This window comes from Ambystoma mexicanum, chromosome 2p (genome assembly GCF_040938575.1).
Source record: "Ambystoma mexicanum isolate Mex_15411 chromosome 2p, UKY_AmexF1_1, whole genome shotgun sequence".
In the NCBI taxonomy this organism is placed as follows: domain Eukaryota; kingdom Metazoa; phylum Chordata; class Amphibia; order Caudata; family Ambystomatidae; genus Ambystoma; species Ambystoma mexicanum.
The window spans coordinates 76,663,163-76,682,437 of NC_090923.1; the positions used below are offsets into that span (position 1 = coordinate 76,663,163).

At 48.0% G+C, this 19,275-nt stretch overlaps 1 protein-coding gene across 3 annotated transcripts in view; it reads left to right on the forward strand.

Moving 5' to 3' along the window:
- USP19 (ubiquitin specific peptidase 19) overlaps positions 1 to 19,275 on the forward strand; it is a 1,845,650-nt gene that overhangs the window by 381,645 nt on the left and 1,444,730 nt on the right. The gene's annotated exons all lie outside the window — the stretch shown is intronic.

Genomic DNA, 19,275 nt, shown 5'->3' on the forward strand with positions numbered 1-19,275 from the left:
GTGCTGGACTGCTCCAGGGCAGGACAAAGACTGATATGTTTAGGATATTTCTTCTCTGTGAAAGATAGTGAGCTAAAGACTCTGGGTAAGTCTCTCGCAACCAGGACTAATGTCTGGCAGAGGGACTCCCAGGACCCCCCTTGTTAATTTGCATATTCAAGTAACTTTGGGTCTCACCCTAAGTTACTAGGGGAATCAGACGTGGACCCCTTGCTCACTATTCTTAGAGAGGCACAGCTCCTCCCTACTGATGAGGTCCAACCAGACCGTAACACGTGTCTGGGTATGCTGTTGGTACTCTTGTTCAGAGGAGAATTGCCTAGCATTTCGGTGCTGGACTGCCCCAGGGCAGGACAAAGACTGATATGTTTAGGATAGTTCTTCTCTGTGAAAGATAGTAAGCTAAAGACTCTGGGTAAGTCTCTCGCAACCAGGACTAATGTCTGGCAGAGGGACTCCCAGGACCCCCCTTGTTAATTTGGGGGACAAGACCATACCCTGTGTAAATAGTTTGCATCGTCGGAACCACATCTACGACATATGGGGAGATGGTCTTTCGACATTTGTGCTGCAGTCTGACCAGAGTATAATGAAATCTATGGAGAACCTTAAATTGAATGAGTTTAAATCAGGAGTTAAATGACATTTCATGGGTGCAACCCCAACGTTGATCCGTTATCTCAACCTCCGAGTCCCTGGCCCAGGTGTCCCTAAGTTTGACGAGTGAGGCGGGTGCCCTGTTCTGAAGGAGGGTGTATATTCTAGAGACTTTACCCCCGAGGGTTGTGGTGTCAAGAATTTCAGGATCGTGTGGAAGTCTGGGTATCTATTCTTGAGCGATCGTCGCAGCCCCGCATATTGGAGCAAGCAGGAGGTCCCAATGCGCAAATGCTCCGCTAAGTCAGGCCATTTAAGGAAACCACCCAGGACAAAGACATCTCGGAGAGCGCCCAGGCCTGTACTAGACCAGACGTGTCGTAGTGGTGTCCACCCAAGTGGATTCGGGGGAAAAAATACCAGAGGGGGAGAGCACTGTGAAAGGGGTGTGGGGTGTCAACAAGCTTCCACAATTTATTTAAAGCTGACGCTATGGCCCAAATGGGTTTGAGGACTGTAATTGGACGCCAGTAGAGGGGTGAACCAAAGAAGGCATAACGCAATAGTCTATTGCTAGACGTTCAAGTTTGACATGGAGGAGGGTGGGGGGAATTGGTGGGTGTGAACCAATACGATACAAAGTGGGCCTGGGCCGCTATCCAGTGCCCCTCAAAGTCAGCGGAGCCGAATCTGCCTCTCGGCATCGGGGCAGTTAGTGTTTCCAGTTTCAGCTGGACAGCGCCGGAGTGGCATAGAAAGGTGTTGATAGTGCGAGTCAGTTTGTTAAAAAATTCACGACCCGGCCATAGGGGGATAGTTAAAAATTTGTATAAGAGTTGGGGCAGTGCATTCATTTTAAGGATAGCGTTCTTGCCCGCTAGTGAGATCGGTAGTTTAACCCAGGCGGCGCATTTATGGCCAAGGGTAGTCGGGTACTTTCTGAAGTTAGCACCATAGGAGGAGATTTGGTGAATTGGGTGACAAGTGATCACTACACTGAGGTAGGTGATCTCTGCCTGAGACCATGCAAATCCCCGTAGGTCTGGGGGGGTGAGGGTTCGGTCAGCGGGAGTAACACCGATTTAGAGCAGTTCACTTTGAGACCAGATAGGTTACTGAAGAGTATGACATCATCTAGGATTGGGACCAGGTTAAGTTCAGGGGAGTGGATGAAGAGGATGGTGTCCTCGGCACACAGGGAAATGATCTCTGGAGACCCAGACGATCTTATACCCCTATTCGAATGCCGCTGGCGTATCCTGTCGGCTAAGGTTTCAATAGCCAAGGCAAATATTAACAGGGAGAGAGGCAACCCTGCCTCGTGTCTCTAGCTATTTGAAACTAGGCTGAACATTCCCTGGTGCGGACCCTAGCAACAGGGGAGGAATATAGGAGTTTCACCCAGGACCTAAAGCGGAGCCCAAAGTTACATTTCTTAAGGACCAGCCACAGGTAGTTCCAGGAAACAATCGAATGCTTTCTGCATATTTAATGTGGCTGCGACCACCTATGTTCCGAAGTCGATACGCACCAGTATATTGAATAACCGGTGCAGTTTGACGGAAGTGGAGCGCCCAGGGATGAAGCCCGATTGATCTTGGTGGACGATGAATAGCATATATGGTGTCAGCCTAAGGGCCAGCACCTTAGCAAACATTTTAATGTTGCAGTTATAAGGGATGGGGGCCGCTTTGAACCACAGTGTGTGGGGCGTTTCCCCGGCTTGAGCAATACCGAAAAAACTGCCTCCTGAAAAGAGGGCTCGGGGGGGGGGGGGGGTACTTCCAAGTCACAGGCCTCATCCCAGTCCTCATCAGTTGAATGACCAGGCGGGTCTTGTATCGTTTATAAAATTCAACAGGGATACTGTCAACACCCTGGGCTTTACCGGAGGCTAGAGCACCAATGGCCTTGGAGATCTCCTCAGATGTAGTTGGGGTGTCCAAGACGTCTCTGGATGAAAGGATAGAGAATGGGAGACTATCCAGGAAAGCCTCTGTCAGGTGTAGGGACATTGTCTGTATTTCATAGAACGGATTTCTTCGTTAATGTCATGTGACGAAAGAGTCAAGGAACTGTCAGCCCTCTCGATTGCCAGGATATGAAGCGCTGCACTCTGCTCGTAGATATGGCGAAGGTGAGAGCCCTGGTCATGTCCTGGCTAGGTTGATCTGACAGGAGACTCTGGATCATCATGGAACAGCGTGGGTGCAGAACTAATCTAGTGCTGTGCCTATGTCGGCTCGGGTTGAGGGCGACTGGGAGGTGGTGTATTGAGTTTCAAGTAAGGCAACTCGAGATTCGCTTTCCGCAGTGGATCTCTGGATTGCTCTGAGAACCCCAGCTTTGTTGCAGATTGCAATGCCCGTAATATAGGTTTTAAATGTCTCCCACAGGGTGGTTTGTGATTTTACAGACCGTGTTCAATAGGAAGAAATTGCCAATACTGTCCACTAATTCAGATTCAAACACAGTATCCAACAAAGAGTGTGGTTTCATCCTCCATAAACGCATCCCACGGGAGTCCACGTTCCATTGGAGGGAAACGGTTACCGGGGAATGGTCAGAGAAAGTTCTGCGAAGGATAGCCATGTGTGTAATGGTTCTGATGAGCATGTCCGAGATGAGCTACATGTCAATATGTGTGTGGGAATAGTGCACTGAGGAGTGAAACAAGAATGTGCGGGGTGGATCAGCCTCCATACATCCGTCACCATGAGCTGAGACTGCGCTTCAAGAATGGATCTGGCCGCTTTGGGTAGTTGGCAGGGTTTGAAGCCTGATCGATCGAGGTTAATATCCAAGATAGTGTTAAAGTCCCGCCCCGCCTCCCCAAAGTATAGGGACGAGAGGCAACACAGACAGCAGGGAGGATAGATGAGCATAACATTCAGGATCGTCAGTGTTTGGGCCATAAATATTAAGTAGGACTACTCTACCCAGCAGGGTCCCAAAAAGTAAAACATAACTCCCCAAAGGATCTGCGTGAGTCACTTTATGAAGGAATTTAAGACTTTTATGGATTATTATGGAGAATTCTCATAAATGTGCTAATTCCCTTCACCTTAAAGACCCTCAGCAACTTTGCTGTTTTTTGCAGACTTGATTTTTTTTACCTGGAAAGAGTTTGAGCCTTTTTTCCCACTCTCGTGTATTTTGATGTGTGTTTTACACTCGTCTTCTTTGAATATGAGGTTTTAGACAACTCCATAGGCATCATCTTTTCATGTGTGTTGCACAGCACCTCCAGTGCAGTGACACAGGGATGTCTTTTAGACTTCCCAAAGGTTTAAATACCTTCTCTGGGATAAACTGTTTCCCAGAGAATGTAAAGTGAATTTGACTTTACTAGTCTTCGCAAATTCCTAGACCCAGCACACACTATTTTACAATAGAGTGCTGGAGGGGTTACATAGTATCTCCTGTCTCTAAATACTCATGTACCAGTCAAATGCTACTCTTTCCTATCGAAATGGCTGGTGGCAGTAGTTTTACAAAGAACTACCATGATTTTTCCCGACCGCGAACACCGGTATCTAAATATCGCGGGAGCCATGTTTTTCAAGATGGCGCCATAAGTCCCTTTGTTTAAACATGTCCCGTTCTTCTTTAACTGTTTCTTTTTGGAAAGGTCCTTCTAGAGTTTCTCTGCGTGCCAAACCAGGTTTGGTCCCTTTGTTCGTGTGCCTTTGGCGGGCTTCAAGGCTGAAGACCGCTTCTGGCGTCTGAGTGTCTGGGGAGGGCATGGAAATGCGAGAGGCTCCCAAAACTCCCTGTGCTTAGTCTTCTAGGAGACCAAAATGAACTGTGGTTTGATTGGCTGGCTGACCTGTCCAGCAAGGACAGCCACCCTGCTGGGTGAGTGACAGCCCAGCTGGAATGAATGGGAGAAAACTGTTTAAAATGCGAGACTCTTGGGCTGGAAAGCAGTGTCTACCATTGGAACAAAAGAACCGAAGACGAGCTGCAAGAGGACGGCTGCTGCAAATCCTGGACCGTTGGTTTGCCCGGTGAAGCCCTGCTGCAGGTCCGAATTGCCAAGTTCATCTCGACAGAGAAGCCCTTCAAGGACGACTTCTTCCTTTGAGTTGGTGCAACCAATCGACTCCTAAGCCACCTGGATACCATTCTCTGAGCTGGTTAGGTTTAACCAGGGAGGGCGACACCAGCTTGCGTGCTTGAACTACAGCTACTGGAACTGAAGTGACTCCATTTTATCCACGTTTTCTGAGGATCCAGTGCAGTGCAGGAGTCCCCTGACGTCCTCCCTCTTGTCCCCACGACTGAGGCTCAGGAACAGCGAGATCCGCAGGAACTGCTAGGAACCAACGTCTTCAGCTGCATTTTTTTCTTCATATTGTGCCAACCCCATTTTTCTTCATCGTACTGTGCCAACCCCATTGAGAGAATTTACCTCTTGCAGTGAAAGTTTGTGGAACATTCCTAACTTACAGGCCTAATCAGCTTGCGATCCAACATATGATTCTTTTTCGTACAAACTACTTCTTTTGCAAAGACTTTACCATTTTCTACAAGAACTGCTCTTTCCTATCCAAGACACTAGTCCATTGATATTGAAGTGTTTCTGTATAATAAGTTGCCTCAAGTGAATGTTTTTTAAATGATTGTGTAATAAATAAGTGTTTTACCAAGAAACCTTGAGTGTAAGTGTCTACTTGAACCACTGTGATTGCAAGACCTTTGTGTAGCATCCTTGTACTGCTCACATTCCCTCTTGAGATAAGCCTGGCTGATCAGCTCGCTACCACAAACTGTGTATTACAGACTTATACCAAAGGTTGGTTTTGCTTACACGTGTAGTCCTAATTGTATGTGGTGGTCCCAGAGGGTACTACATGCAATTCTGCCTAACATGGATTAGAATCATGACTCCACGGCTCTGCATAGAGTAATTGGTGTAATAACGCTGGGGAACCCCATGATTTTGCAAACATTTCACAGCTGCAGGAGAGAGCGTGCCTTTCCTGCAAAAAAAAGTACTTTGACTTTATGGCGTTCAACATATAACTGCAACTTTCGCATTTTAGTATGATTTCCCAGTCCCCTGACATTCCAACTGAAACATTGAAAATCATCATCCGCCATCTACATGGTACCAAAACAGCAGTAAGCAAATGTCCTGCTCGAAAGAAAAGCTACAAGGCGCAGGCTGACCAAGTGGGGGGCCCCCAACTAGAGGCGCAGGTCCGGATGCATACAGACGCTCGAATTCTCAGTTGCTTGTCCAGCATTTTCTGAACAAAACTCCATACCCAGCCCACCCCCTGCCCCAGTCATAGGCGAAAACCCAGTAACTCATTAACCGTACAACAAGAGGTGGACACATCGCCCGGGAGAGGGGCTGGGAGGGCTGTGCGTCGGCCATGAGCGGCTATGAGCCCGAGTGGGATAATAACTAGACATTGTATGGTGCACAATATTATAACAATAGGTAACAGGTACTTGTAGAACTGGGCAGGATGACCAACAATCAAATGGGACTGGCTATTCGACAAGGCATCAGTCATCCAGGCCCTGATTCAAGATATTAATTGTTCAACAAACTTCCACATTGAGAACGGGAAATATCACAGTGGGCAAATTGACCTCAAGTCATCCCGGAAAATGTTCATCAATGAATTTGGAGCAATCATCAGGGATGGTGAAGAAGTGGATGTGATTCGAGTGTTCGATCCTGAGTTTAGCAGGATAAAGCATGGAGTATTTGACCCCTAGGTCCCTCAGTCGTTTATTGACGATGAGGAATGTTTTCTGTTCTTGCTGGATCACCATAGAAATGTCCGGGTAGAGGTGGATTCGGGAGGATCCAAGGAAAAGATCTCCCTTGGCTCTGGCCGCTTGCAGCAGAGCGTCCCTATCCCTGTAGTTCAGGACATGCTCATTAATGGGGTGAGGAAGGGCACCAGGCCTAGGCTTTGTTGAGACCGGTGGGCCCTTTCGATCGCAAACTGCTGATATACTTTCGAAGAGTCGAGAAGTGAGAGTAAAATGCGCTCGACGTAGTCTTCGATGGGGCCATCGATCCTGTCTTCCGGCACCCCAATGATGCATAGATTTAGATTATTGCACCTGGAGCACGACTCCAAGTCTTCCTATTTCTTGCTGACCTCCTGCTGTTAGGCAGAATTGCATGCAGTACCTTCTGGGACCACCACATACAATTGGGACTACAGGTGTAAGCAAGACCAACCTTTGATATAAGGCTGTACCACACAGTTTTTAGTAGCGAGCCGAACAGCCAGGCCTATCTCAAGAGTGAATGTGAGCAGTACAAGTCATTACACAGTGGACTTTCAATCACAGTGGTTCAAGTACACACTTATACTCAAGGTTTTCTTGCTGAAACACTCATTAATTTATTACACAATCATTTAGCAAACATTTCACTAGAAGGAGGCAACTTAATATTATAGACCAATACAAAACTCTAAGATTTTGAGACAGTTTGAGCTCCCCTGAAGTGGGAGCAAAGTAGCAGTTCAGTTACTTAGAAGTGAGCAAAAAGGACAAGGTAAGTAGAATAGATCACATATACTTGTTAGTGCATATAGTTTAGTTCACCAGAAGAGTTCAATTCAAGTCAATAGGCTAGTGTTCTGGATAGGAAAGAGCAGTTCTGGTATCAAACGGTAAACTCTTTGCAAAAGTTCTTTGAAGTAGTAAAGCCAAAAAAGAATCATATGTCGGGTCACAAGCTAATTAGGCCTGCAAGTTGGGAAAGTTTCAGACTTTCACCGCGAGAGTGGGGATCTCTCAATCGGTTTGGCACAGTACCTTAATATGGAGAAACAAATGTTGCTGAAGTCGTTGGTTCCTGGCAGTTCCTGCAGATCTCGCTGTTCCTGAGCCTCAGTCGTGGGGACAAGAGGGAGGACGTCGGGGGGCCTCCAACACTGCACGGGATCGACGAAGAAAGCAAACAAGATGGAGTCACTTCAGTTCCAGTAGCTGTAGATTAAAGAACACAAGCTTGTGTCCCTCACCCTGGTTAATCCTAACCAGCCTTGAGAATGGTATCCACATGTCTTATGAGTTGATTGGTCCCACCTGTTGAAACGAGTTTGGCAATACGGACCTGCAGCAGGGCTTCACTGGGCAAACCAATGGTCCAGGAGTTGCAGCAGCCGTCCTCTTCCAGCTCTTCTTCAGTTCTTTCGTTCCAGTGGTCGACTCTGCTTTCCAGTGCAAGAGCCTCACTTTTTAAACAGTTCTCTCCCTTTCATTCCAGCCTAGCTGTCAATCGCCCAGTAGGGTGGCTGTCCTTGCTGGACAGTCAGCCAGCCAATCTCTCCAGAGTGCATTTAGGTCCCCCAGGAGACTAAGCACAGGGAGTTTCGGGCCCCTCCCTCTCTTCCTGCCAACCCCAGACACTTGGAAGCCAGGGGCGGTCTTCACTCCTGAAGCCTGCCAAAGGCACACAAACAAAGGGTCCAAACATGGTTTGGTGCGCAGACAAACCCTAAAAGGACCTTTCCAAAAAGAAACGGCGAAAAAAGACCGGGACCTGCTTAAACAAAGGGGCTTAAGGCGCCATCTTGAAAAACATTGCTCCTGTTATTTTTAGCTACCGTTGTTCGCAGTTGGGAAAAATCATGGTAGTTTGTTGTAAAACCACTGCAACCATCCTTTTCAATAGGCAAGGGTAGCATTTGACTGCTACATGAGTATTTAGACACAGGGTATACTATGTAACCCCCCCCCCTCCCTGCCCCCAGCATTCCATATTAAGATGATGTGTGCTGGGTCTATGAATTTGGAAAGACTAGTAAAGTCAATTTCACTTTAAATACTCTGGGGAAACAGTAGTTTAACCCAGAGAAAGTATTTAAACCTTTGGGAAGTCTAAAAGACATCCCTGTGTCACTGCACTGAAGGTGCTGTGTAACACACATGAAAAGATGATGCCTATGGAGTTGTCGAAAACCCCATATTCAAAGAACACAAGTGTAAAACGCACATCAACACACATGAAAGAGTGGGGAAAAAAGGCTCTTGCTCTATCCAGGTAAAAATCAAGTCCTCAATATCCAGCAAAGTTGCTGGGGGTCTCTAAGGTGTAGGGAATTGGCACATTTATGAGAATTCTCCCTAACACTTGCACCCTCCCAGACAGAGTGGCCACCTCAGATTGCAGGTCCATGATATCGTCCTCGGCCATCCCTACCTCATCTCCACCTCCGTCCCCCGGGTGTCCATTTTTTCCATGTGGCTTTGATCGAGCTTATTGTCCCATTCATGTCATCCAGCTTTGAATGAAGGGCAGTGAATCCATCCTGCATGTAGTCCGTCCATTTTCTGTTGGTTCAGGGGTAGTTGACAAAGGAGCCTCTGATACTGACGGGGGTTCTCTCAGCTTTGATGCTTTAGCATGAATATTGATCAAGCTTTGCCTTTTATTGACTCCCTTGGTCATGCTTACATCTCACTATGAAGAGAGCAGAGTTGTGTAGCTCCGAAGGACTAGAAGGAGATAGATTGGAGAAGGTAGTTCGGCACAGTGCCAGGTGCGAGTTGGCGAGAATGTTGAGTCTTTCACTGTTGTGTGATGTGGCGTAAGGTCTTGCTTCCCACGGCGGCTGCAGGAATAGGTGGGCTGGATGTGAAGGAAGGGCCCCGGTGATGCTGTGAGGTCGGAAATCCACGGAGTGTACAGTCAATAGATCAATGAGGGAGGGCCTGGCACCGCATGTAAACCATACAAGGCTGACTCGGTGGGATCAAGATCGGTTATCCGGCCCCGGGAGGGGTCCTCCGGGCTGACCGGTATCTCAGGCTGTGCTCGACGGGACCAGTCCATACTGCTTCCAAGTGGATTGTTGCCTCCCACGTATGGTAAAATTCAGATGAGATTGTGCGGGTAGTAAGAGGGCTCATTGTGTGGTGAAATGTAGATTCCGACCCACAGTTGGATGAGGAGCACCACCACGTCCATGGGCGGAGGGCCTGGGTCGGGGTGGAGACTGTTGATAAAGAAAGGAGAAGTGAAGAGGCGCCTGTGCCCCCTGCAAAATAGACTCAAGGATCACCCCCGTGCTAAGTCAGGCATTCAGATGTCCCATCCAACCGAGATCAAAACAGATTTATAAGTGCCAGGCAACGGGTCATGTAAAAGAGAACCAAGGAGCAGTAAAATATGCAGAGGCCACCGCAGCCAGTATAGAGCAACTGGAAGGCTCCGTGCAACACTGCGGTAATAGCTGGATCATCCGTATAATGCAGGCGCAATGAAATCCAGCCCAGAGGCAACGGCGTGTGGAATTAAGATTGCAGCTCTCGCGCCACCCAACGATCAACTGCACATCAGCGGGGGCAGGCTGGGCACTGCGCCCGCCTTCAAGTAACGCTGCGCCTATGGGGCACCATATCTTGAGTCCAGGAAAAGGTGATGTCCCGCACCCCGGAGCTGCTTCACCGGGGGCCCGTGTCAGTGGTCCACAACCGCCAGGACGATGTGAGGCCCCAGGAGCAGTATCCAGCCCAGAATGCGGGTGCCTGTAGTCTGGCGGTTGGCGGTCAAAGGGGAGCTCGAGGCACGAACCCACATGTGGCATGGCCCTGGCCCGAAGAGGTGGGCTGTAGGTGGAAAGCTCACCGGTGGTCGGTCCAGACAGGCGCCGCAGCTGGAGGCCATACAGGTTTCTTCGCTGTTAGGGCAGCTGTTTCTGCACCATTGGCCCAGCTGCCTGAGGTCTCCAGTCGAGGGCGCAAAGCTCCGAGTGGCGGGCGGGATGGCGCCCCTCTCCCCAACCAGGCCCAAGAGCCCCGCCGTTCAAGTCAATAACTATTCGTATCCTGCGGAGGAGGAACACAGGGTGCTGCAAGGGGTCCAGGCGTCGTCCCTGATTAGAGTAATTACACAGCTCTGGCACAACCGGGAGCTAAGGGAGTCAGGCAGGGCATGGAGCAAGGCAGCAGGCACTTATTCGTAAATTCCGAGAAGGAACGTGGCACCAGCAAGAAGGAATCGGAATAAGGATCTTCACCAGCTCGGAGCAGCACATTCAGGTGGCCATTCTATGCAAGCACAACAGTGCCCCTTTAGTAGTTAGTTTTACTTGTACCCTAACCCTAAGAACCCTTCACTGGACCACAGAGACCCTTCCTGTAATTGTTCCTGCATCAAAGCTTATGTGGAACTTTTACCTGAACTATTGGGGAAAAGGGTCCCAGACAACTTGGGGCTGGACAATTTTAGTTGGGGAATCGTCTTTGTGGACCTTGAGTGCATAATACTGATCTAACCTTTCCTTTGCAGGAGTTTCTGATGCGTATAATGCCATATAACGCCATATAACAAGTGAATGTATATATGCATCTGTTTATTCGTCTTGTGTGACAATTAAATAATCATTTTTATAGTTCTATGTGTAATTTGTGAGGCGCTCAACCATTCCCATCATACGACTGGTCCAACCCACTCAGATGGGTTTACTTGTCCCATCCCAAACCACTCATCTGGACCAACCGCTATGCCATTCCTTTCTCTATCCACACCCCAACCCATTCTCATACCGCCCCCCCTGGTCCACTCCATCCGCGCCCACCCCAGGGACCCCCCCCCCTAGAAAAAACAAAATAACTCTGGAACGCAAATGGCGAGCATCTAAATCTGATCTCAGTAGATCCATGTTTGCTCTGCACCACTGCAAATACAAAGCTGAAATCCGAATGGCCAAAAAAGCTTACTACAATAAACAAATTCTCAACTGTGGCAACCGCAGCAAATAACTCCACATGATCATAACAGAATTTGTCAAAGCCACTTGCTCCTATACCCAATCCACCCCCACACAACCACTCTGTGACTCCTTCTCCCTACAATTCTACACCACCGCTCTTGACAGGACAACATCCCTAAACACCAAACTGTCCTCCTCCAACCCACCCCGTCACTGACCCCTCCTGATCCCATTGCCCCGATGCCCCATTTCCTTTTGACTCCTTCAAACCCATCTCCAGAGATGAGTTCCTTGACCTTTTATCAGTCACCAAACCCTCGGGGTCGCCCCTCGACCCCTGCCAAGCCTCTGTCCTGAAAGCAATATTCTCATCTACCTGCACAGGAGAACATGCAAGGTCCGTTCTAAATGAATCCCTCACCTATGGCATCTTCCCTAATGCCTTCAAAATAGCGCATGTCAAGCCACTTAAAAAAAAAAAGGCATTGCTTGACCCACTTGACCCCAAAAATTACAGGCCGATCTCCAACACCAGATTTCTCATGAAACTCATTGACCGGACTGCATACTCCCCGCTCAACTCCTTGGTAGAATTCTACTGCTTCCTCAACCAGGCTTCAGACTGTGACATCAAACTGAAACCACTCTGATATCGATCTGGGATGATCTCAAGGTCACTGCAGACTCTGAAGGCTGCGCAGCATTGATTCTCCTCGATCTCTCCATAGCCTTTGACACGTTTAACCACTCAATCCTCCTTGACCACCTTCACTGTCTAGGAATCTGTTGCACTGCTCTCAAATGGATTGCTTCCTTCCTCAGCAACAGGGCAACAGAAAACAAATAACCCTCCTCTCCCCTTATGTCTCAACTGCTCGCTTGGTGAACACTGGAGTACCCCAAGGTGCATGCCTCTCTGCTCTCCTGTACAACCTATATATGACCACTCTACCAGGAATCATCTGCTACAACTATGCTGAGGATACCCAAATTATCCTAAGAATTCCCATGTCTGGCACCAACCCCCTTCATGACCTTGAAGCCTGTCTCTGCGATATTGATCAATGGATGACATTATACCACCCTGCTAAAACTGAAATCATGGTGTGCAGCAATACTGCCCTTCTACCAGATCTGCTCCCATGGCCCACATCCCTCACCCGCCCCCAACCCCCTCATACATTAAAAAACCTTGGCTGCACTATAGACTTAGGCCTGACCGTCTCCCGTCAGAAAAATGTATAAAAATGCTGTCACTACTACCTCAAACTTCTCACATTTTTCCCTATCTTTCCTACCCGAACAGACTTGCCGCAGTTATGTCTATTGTAATTTTAAGACTGGACTATGCCAACTCCCTATACTTAGGAGCTCCCGCATACCAACTCAACAAACTCCAAAGAGCCCAAAACGCTGCTGCAAAACTGCACCTTTCCCTGGGTCAAAGAGACCACATCTGACCAGCTCTCCAAACCCTCCACTGGCTCCCAGTCGGACAAAGGGCCACTTTCAAGACCGTATTCATCACTCACCGAGCAGTGCACAAGAACGGCCCATTATACCAACAAGAAAAGATAAAGCAATACTTCCCATCCCGCACCCTAAGATCAAGCACTGCCCTCCTTCTAGTGATTCCAACCTCTTACTCTGTCAGGATTGGAGGCTCCGCCTTCTCAACTTTGTCCCCAACTCTGTGGAACTCGCTTCCCTCTCATATTCGACACACCCAAGACTATGATGTACTGCAAAGCTCTCAAAACATGGCTCTTTCCGTAATACCAACCACGACCTCCTGATGCGATTCAACCCTAGCAACTTGGTGAATAATGCTCAACGAGATCCCGAACAATGTCATCACTGAATATGCTTACTAATTTGCTATTAAGCAACCGCATGCCTGTAATGCATAATATCGATCTCCTTAGATCATAACTCCACGCAAACGCACTCCTTCCATATCACTATGCTTACTCTCTATTCTACACCATCACACAATTAGAGTGCTGCTACACCCCTCAATCAATTCTGCCTAGCTCCTCACATATGAACACTTCCCCATGAACACCTCATCACTCCACTAAAACGCTGCTATAGCCCATGACAAACTGGCCTAGCAGCACACAAGCCTCCTACAGGCCTAATGCAGCCAGAACCCAGTCTTGGTGTCCACCCGCCAGACTGCACAGTCTACCGATATCGCTACCACCACACCCAATGCTAGGATGCAGCTACCATCAGGCAATTACATCAGCTGCAAACATAACTGGTGCACCCTATGACACCCTACTCTCTCAACTGACCTGGACTTCATTCCCCAAGGGCGTTCAACCTACCAACGCTTTGAGGTCATACCAATGATATATAGAGCGCTATATAAATGCCACATAACATTTGCATTGTGTGACTTCATTGTGGACCCCTTACAACCTCACCACCTCTGAAGAACTTACCCTAGACCGTCTGTCTCTGCTACATGAACTGGTTTAGCTACAGCTCCCCAAAGTTGTCCCCATCACAATATAGGTTGGCCTTCTGCACATCTGTCCACCAGGCCAGAGTACAGAAACTCAGTCCTAACAATTAGTGACGATAATGCTAGATTCGTCACAACACTTATAGCCAAGGAAACAGTTAAATACTGTAGTTATATAAAAATAAGGTTATTTATAATACCAGGGCAATGTTAAAATCACTACAGTTCAGGTAAGTAAAAATAGTTCACACCGACCTACATTAGATATTTGCTGTTGCAATACCCAGTTCAATAGTAGACCTTTAGATGATAAACGGGTAAGTATAGAGCAGCTTCATTTTAGCAAATCATTAATTGCCCAACGTTTACTAAATTAGAAATACTGGTAATTTAAGAAAAACGTTTTCTTTAGAGAGTCCAACCATATCTGGGGAATGAGTGGCTCAAAAGTCATATGGGGACACTGGGGGACAAGTGACCCTTGGGCAGCAGAACAAAGGAAGGTAGGCGCTGTAAAATACCAGAACAAGCCTTTTTTGTATCAGGTAAGTAATAGTATTACATTCCAAGAGTCCAGGGGTGCTAGATTATCCACCTGAAGGATTTCATCCTCCAGGACGGATGTCCTTAGGCCTAGGAGAACACTGTTGGCTCGTCCACCCGAATATGATTCAGGAAGCTCAGGAGGAGCAAACGGCAATACAACTGCCCAGTTAAGTACCCAGTACCATATGATGAAAAACTGCCACCAGCAGGTATCCACAGGATGACGACAGCAGCTCCGGTTCAGGTCTCTGGACTTGGTGACTAGGGGAGGAACCTTTGGCGGGAGCAGCCAGACTCAGTCACAGGGATGCCCAGCAGGCTATCTTCGTGACACTTGGTTGTGGAGTCTCGACACAGGATTTGTAGCAGCAACAGTTGTCTCCCGGCAGACTTCCTTCCTTCTCTCGGTCATCTCCTCTTCTAATGGGACTTCTACGATCGGGGTGGAGTCTCTGAAGGCCCAGACAGATGCCCAGGAGTTTGCAGCCAGAACGGCGCTGGACAAGAAGATGCACTGCAACAGTGCCAGACGTCTGTGTATTCGGATATTGCAGGCCTGGAAGGTTGCAGCACTTTGTGGTATAGCTCAAACTGTAGCTGCTCTCGAGACTGGTTATGCCTGCCAGTCCAAGGGAGGTAGGTGTCCGTCCTGGATCTTCCCTGTTGTACAGAAAAGCAGGTTGGAGCAGCAGAAGTCACTCAGTCGGATTTGGCGGGCGCTGGAGGTAGCTGGCTTTAGCTGCAGACGTCCTCTTCTTTGGAATGGATTTTCAGTGGTTGACTCTGGCTTTAGCATCAAGACTCCCGCCTTTCATGCAGAAACCCAGTCAAGCAGCATGCATTTAACATTCAAAATGTGGGTGGGACAGCCAGGCATCCATGCAGAACTGGATCCAAGCAGACATACTGGAGGACAAGGACCTGAGGATTTTCGGTGTCCTCCCAGACACACTGGCACCTCTGGGTGGTCTTCTCAATGGGAGCTCGGCGAAGACAAAGCAGTGAGCAGGACTGCCCCCTACCCAGGTCGGCAGAGGAAGGCTCAAGAAAGGGCAAGCCATCATGAAAAAAGACTGGCACCATTTTGGGTCAGTGGTGACCCATGTATCTCTTACTACAACTACGACGGCAGCCCGCGTGCAAAATGTACAAGTCGTAGAAAATAACCACTGCCACCAGCCAATCACACTTGCCACTGTAACTAGAAAGTTACAAGAGAAGTGGAAAAATGGATTCATTGTGTCCCCTCAGCACTCCACATAAAGTGGTGTTTTATGATTCCACAATATAAAAGTCGGGTAGGATAAAAGGTATCCCTCTGTCCTTGCTAACATTTGTTATCATAAGGAAAATAAAAAGGGCAACTCAAGGAGCTCCCAGCAAAACTGTGCACAAAGTAATATGCGCTGCAATAATAAATTGCTGATGCCTTAAAAGTTGGAGGAAAGCACGACTCAAAAAAAGATACAACCAAAAAGTTGAGAAGGTTCCCAAAGTTTCTCCAAGCGCAACACCTGTTATGACTCCGACCTAGCCTTTCTGAGTTGCTGAGCAGAAGTGGCAGGTATCAGACCCATCCTCTGACAGACTGCCTGCCACCTGCTCGAAGAAAGGGACCCATATCCATACCTGCATCTCTTGTGCCACTAACCGCATGGGCAACCTGTTTAAAATCTGCAAGGGCCTATCTTACTGCAGTATCCACTTCTCCCCTGCATTCCCTATCCCGCTGTACCTCACTGGAATCACACTTCTTAGCCAAAACTCAGTACATCCTCTCCCCACTCTCCTCTCCTCTACTCTTCTCCCTCCCCAGCTCTTAGGCCTCCCTTGGCAACCTCTCCCCATCCCCCATTTTTCAAATGGCTTGTGTCCTTCCACGTATTGCTCATCTTTGACATTTGTTATCCAGCTTCACCTGCTTTGGATTTTCTTTTCGGCAGATGGTGCTCTGCGTCGATGGTGTCGACTCAATGTCCCTCAAGGGTCTCTGTCTCGAGGATGATGTCATTTGAAGGTATATATAGCATGCGCAGCGCCTATGGCAGTTCTGTTTTTTCCACGAATGCGTTAGCTTTGATGAATGCGACGCACTTCTTCACTTAGCAGTGACTACTTTGTTATTTCGAAGGACACTGTTAACCCGGAAGTGTCAATATTGTGGGTCATAAATGTCATTGACTGATCCACATTGTATAGGTTTGTGGTGCTTTCGGGTAGACCATAACACCTCGGACTGCTCCAAGTGCCAGTCGATGACCCGAAGGAATGAAAGGGAAAATGGAAGGTAGGTCGAGTCCCCAAATCTCCTACCCCGTCCACTAAGGCGACTCTCCTCGGAGGAAGAAGGTTAAACAGTTGAGATGAGCAGTGGCTCTCAACTCTCTTCATCGTCCTTGAAGTCTAAGAGAATGCACAATAGGTCGCCATCCTCGACTTAATCGTCGGACGCTTCCCCTGGGAGAGTTTCTTGCCCAAATAAAAAATTCACTCTGGCCGAGTGGGAGGCCTTCAGAGTAGAGATGCTCAAAATATTAGAAAAACAGAAGTCTCTAAACCATGCTCCTACCACACCTTCGAAAGAAGCGGGAATGACAGAGCTCAACCTAAATCCTGGGTGCACTCTAGTCCGAGACTAAGAACCCATCCACATCGGGAGCCCTGAAGGCCTCGATCCGATGAAGTAACATCAAAGGATCAGTCGAGCCAGAAGCATAAGTCGAGGTCGTCGACGCCAGCTGCGCCATAGACGTTGAGCTCCCCATTATAGCCCATGGTGCCAATAAAGAAAGTTTTGCCAGCTCCCCCAGCGTCAAATCCATTATTTACAAAACCTCTCATACCTGAGAAGACTTATCTACCACTACCAAGAAAAGACTATTTCAAGTCTCTAACTTCCATATATCAGGCGAATTAACCCTCCGATGAAGAGGCTCCATTTGGCCTCCAATTTGGTACGCCAAATGTACCAGAGAGTTTTATTGCAGAGGAGTCAAGGTTGAGAGACTTTTATGACAACCTACAGACTGCGAGTCGGGTGGACACCTCACCTGAGTTGGTGTTTGGGAGACCAGAGGCTGGGGAGCATGCTGATGCGTCCTACAGACTACTCATGTCCAAGGTAGTGGACTACATGGGGTGGAGTAGGCCTCCATTGCCATTCAAACAGGATGATCTAACTGATATCCTAGGTAAGGGTTCTCAGTCAGATCCCATATGACCATTCCAGATTGCTTTGCAGAAAAGGGTGGCGACGAATTGAGAGACACCAGAAACCAATACGGTTGTAAATAAAAACTTGACCAAGAAGTACAGCCCTTCCAGTAGTGACCCCCGACTACCTGTCGAAACACCCCACTCCAGAGAGTCTTGTGGTGCAGGCAGCTACTGCAACATCTAAGCAAGCGGCTTACCCTACCATCCCTCCAGATAGGGCCGACAAAGGGCAAGGAAGGTATTATGCGCAAATCTGCCAACTCCACATGTGCCCCTGCAAAATGTGCGTTCACTCTATGGGACTGCATTTCCATGGTGGCGGAACACATTAATGAAGGGGGATGAAAGAGACTGGTTCTTAGCCATAGAGACATCAAGATGCCATGTCTAAGTGTCTTCAGTCAGAACTGGATTCTGCTGACAGCATCAGCAGGGCCTTGGCTACTACACTGTTATGTGCAGGTTTGCATGGTTGTGGTAGTCGGGTTTTGCACCGGGTGTGCAATCCAGACGTCTCACCTTTTTTGCACAAAGGCCGACAAGAGTCTCGAGGTTGCAGACCTCAAAGGCGGCAGCCAAATCTTTAGATGCCGGAATTAGGCGACCTGAGCCTTTTCGACATAGTAGACCACCTTGGAGGGGGTAGATCTTTTCGCTACTACTCCTCAGTTGGAAGGGCGAGAGGAATGGCTGGTCAAAGGGGCCAAAGAAGGTTCGCTCGTGGTGGACAAGGAAGGGGTGCACAGCCAGCTCAAGCAGGGGCATCTTAACCATCTGCCACTGCATCAGCCACTTAACCTCTCTGAGGTCTTGGGTCACAGTTCACCAGTGGGAGGCAGATTGTCTCAGCATCTAGATGAATGGCGTGACAATCCACCGGGGACCCACTCTTTGAGGATTCCAGATCCGCTCCTTGTGCAGGAGATTCTAACCCTGCTAGAGAAAAGTGCGATTTTATTTATTTTTGCATTTGTTACATGCCCAAACCCAGTGTTATCACAGCGTACGTTACGTTAAAACTTTCAGGTCTGGTTGCAGAGTAATTGCAATACAGGTAAGGTTCGAAGCGGAGATTGGTTACAGAATAGAGCTAGACGTTTGGGTTACAAAGTAGATCTAAAACATGGGTAGCAGTATGTTAGGCAGAAACCTGTGCAGTTCCCTCTGGGACCACTGCAAAAGATTTAAGTCTACAGGTGTTGGCAGTAAACCCACTTGGTAGCAGTCTGTACCACACAGATTCACTGTGGTAGCTGTGGCTGAGCAGTCAGACTTCCCTCAAGAAGAGTTAGACAGTATATAGAGGATACAGGATAGGTACAGAGGCACAGTAGTATAAGCAAACACTGACCAGAGCTAGGTGTAAAAGTATATACTTATTTATTTTAAAGGCACACTCATAAATTACACTAGCACAGAAAAAGGTAAGTAAGTCAAAACACAGTCACTATTAATTATATGTACATCCCTAGTCATTTGTTGGACAAGTCTAAGTTAACACCACTTATTTCCAAACAGAGGTGAGCGCTTAACGTTAGATGGCACTCCAACAAGTTACTGAAAAGGGAGGGAAAAAGGTAGGAGTAATGCAAACATCAAAGTAAAACACTTTTCACATAAGGTTAGAAAGACAATCAATTGTGGGACAAGGAGAATTGGTTCGGGGCCCGCTTTAGAGGGAGCCAGGCGAAAATATGCCCAAGATCACACAATGTCACAAGTCTTTACAGGTGAGTAGAAAAG